The sequence below is a fragment of the Penaeus chinensis genome, chromosome 1 (assembly GCF_019202785.1).
Source record: "Penaeus chinensis breed Huanghai No. 1 chromosome 1, ASM1920278v2, whole genome shotgun sequence".
NCBI classification, from domain to species: Eukaryota; Metazoa; Arthropoda; class Malacostraca; order Decapoda; family Penaeidae; genus Penaeus; species Penaeus chinensis.
Genome location: NC_061819.1, coordinates 19045411 through 19048019, shown reverse-complemented (window position 1 = coordinate 19048019; position 2609 = coordinate 19045411). Strand labels below are relative to the sequence as shown.

Here is a 2609-nt window from a genome sequence, read left to right as displayed (position 1 = left end):
GCCAGGAAGACTCTTGTTACTTTACATGGCAATGTCTATAATTCTGTAATCCACTAGATATGGTTTTGATCGACTTAATTCCAAAATTATGTAGTCAGAATTGCAGTTTCTGACATACATATAAAACAAAAGTAAAAATAAAAGGAATTAAAAACTGAAGGTATTCTATGACATCTTTCTTCTGTAAGGAAGTTGGCATAAATTGAAAATAAAATTCATTTGATACTGGTAAATGCATTAACTATTCTGGCACTCTTAGATAAGGTAACAAACTAAATATATACTGGGAAGACAGAGCTTGGACTGGTTAATTAGACCAAAATAATCTCAGATACCTACAAACATGATGGTTATTATCTGACATTTACAAATTCTCCACTTGTCACCAGCTGAAGTATTTATTTTGTAGTATCTTATAAATCATAACTTTCACATATCAAATTTGTAATATTTTTATCATAAAAAAAATATTTGTTCAATCTATCAATTTGCTGTACTATGTACCTTGTAATACATGTATCTCAAAATCTATAATAATAACTATAATAACACCCAATAAGCTATATACACTAACACTGTCATTTGAGCATAAAAATATTGTTGTTGGAGCTTTTTCAGCAAAATACAGAAATTTACATAATAATGACACATTCTGATACAGTGTCATAATTGTCAAACAAACTCGATATTTCAACAAAGGGAAGAGCAAGAAAAACCACAAATATTCTGACGGCCCTTTTACTTCATTGCTTTTTCTTGGCATATTCTTCAAGGCCTTTGGCATATTTGCGCATTTTCTTTTCAGTCCTTTGTTGTTCTATTGCCAGTGTTATCATTAGATGATGATGATAATAATTCTCAAAAGTTAATATTACCAAGAGAAATGAACAGAGATGGAGGGAAATGGACACCATCTTATAGAGCATAACAAATAAAAGTCATAAACAACACAGGTACAGTTACTGCAGCATTTCACTGCTCAGAGACTGAGTCTATAAGTTGGCACAGAGTGCTAATAAAGGGAGGTTATAGGGTGGCTTGACCCTCCCTTGTCCTGGGTATAAATAGAAGGTAGGAAAGGTTTGGTTTGAATTTTTGGGTTTACATGATGGAGCAAAAAGTGACACACCATCTCTGGAAGGTGTGTTGCTCTCATTAACAAACACCATTCTCAAAATCATTCCTATTTTATAGCCAGTTGAATATAGCATGTCTAGTGGAACAATACAAAAATTACATAGCACCAATTCTTCAAATAGTCTTTCCACCACCCACTATATCCTGGCATCGTCTTATTCTCTCCTCCTCTCTGGGTTCTCAAACAACTTCAGGCGCTGCTCACTCTCTTCATGGTGACCACAGACAGTCAGTCATATATCAGTTGTCCTTGCACCTGTTATACCTTAACAGGTATTATGTCTGATATTATTTCTAGTTACACGTCTGTGATGTGCAAACAGTAAGCACACCTAACAAATTACTGAAGTAATCAGCAGACTAATTCTTCATGTTCACTAAAAGAAGTGTAAATGATGACTAGTGTGTTAAACCCATAGAAGAATTTCATTTTCTATATATTACTAAATTATCAAAGCAAAGATCACACAACGCCATTTACACTTCAAAGAAACTTCAATGAATATTTGTTTGGTAAGTGTCCAGTTTGTATTTGACCTCATGAGTCCACCACGGCAGAAACACTAATACTCACATTTTCAAAACCACTGTTGTAAAAGCGTTCATGAATTTAGTCCTCTTTAGCAACTATACTTCTGTAGTTGTATATCGTGGTCCATGTTCGTTCGGAAATTGCACATCGTAACTAAAACATAACGTAACACTTACTCTGTACCTTTCCCCCCCCCGAGTGTTACTAAGAACTATGACCATAAGCTAGGTGCGCGGACCTTTCTCACTCTTTTGCACTTTAGCTCATTCTTTTCTCTACACTTTCGTATCTTACCGAAGCCGAGGTCAGTGCTATCTCAAAATCTAACTTCAGCGTCAGCTACAAATTTCCACATTTCCGGAAACAAGTTGTCAAATGATAAGACAAAAACAATTCTAAATATAGACAACTTGCCTCGGCGTCCGTAACAGAATCCAGTCTCTTCATGGCGCACTTCAATCCTTTATTGTCTCTACCCGAAGCTATTTAGGGTATATTCAGCTGCCGGTTTCTGTTTTATGAGTCAAACTGCAAGTTGCACTTACTTTCAATTTTCTTTTGGATAAATGATAAAGCATTGGGATTTTAGGATGAAAGAAAAATTCGATTCTTGTAAATATTATGCTGTTCAGTTTTGCTCTAAAAGATTCAGGTTCATTGTTATTTTTTCCTCATAATGTACATGTTCATTTCCTTTCCTCACCTCACATTAAAAATTACACGCGGTGTTGGTATGTATAGACGCCTCCCATAACTGTACGACCTATTTTATTTTTCTATTTAAAATTATGTGAAATTATTCAGAAGAAAATGAATAACCTTGTAATTAGTGCATGTGGGCCCATTAGGCTTTACCTAGACCGGTCTCTCATAAATTCGAGAACCTTATACTCCACTGAAGTTACCCTTCAAAATCATGTTAGACGTACCTGAATTTCTA

General features: G+C 34.9%; 1 protein-coding gene across 3 annotated transcripts in view; it reads right to left on the bottom strand.

Annotated features, from left to right (window-relative positions):
* LOC125028003 (palmitoyltransferase ZDHHC20-B-like) overlaps positions 1-2082 on the bottom strand; it is a 42001-nt gene extending 39919 nt beyond the window's left edge. Inside the window, exon 1 of one of the 3 annotated variants that reach the window (XM_047617663.1) lies at positions 1964-2082. The gene's annotated coding sequence lies outside the window, so the exon portion shown is untranslated. The other 2 variants (XM_047619183.1, XM_047618357.1) reach the window with 2 other exon arrangements.
* Positions 2083-2609: the final 527 nt, after the last annotated feature.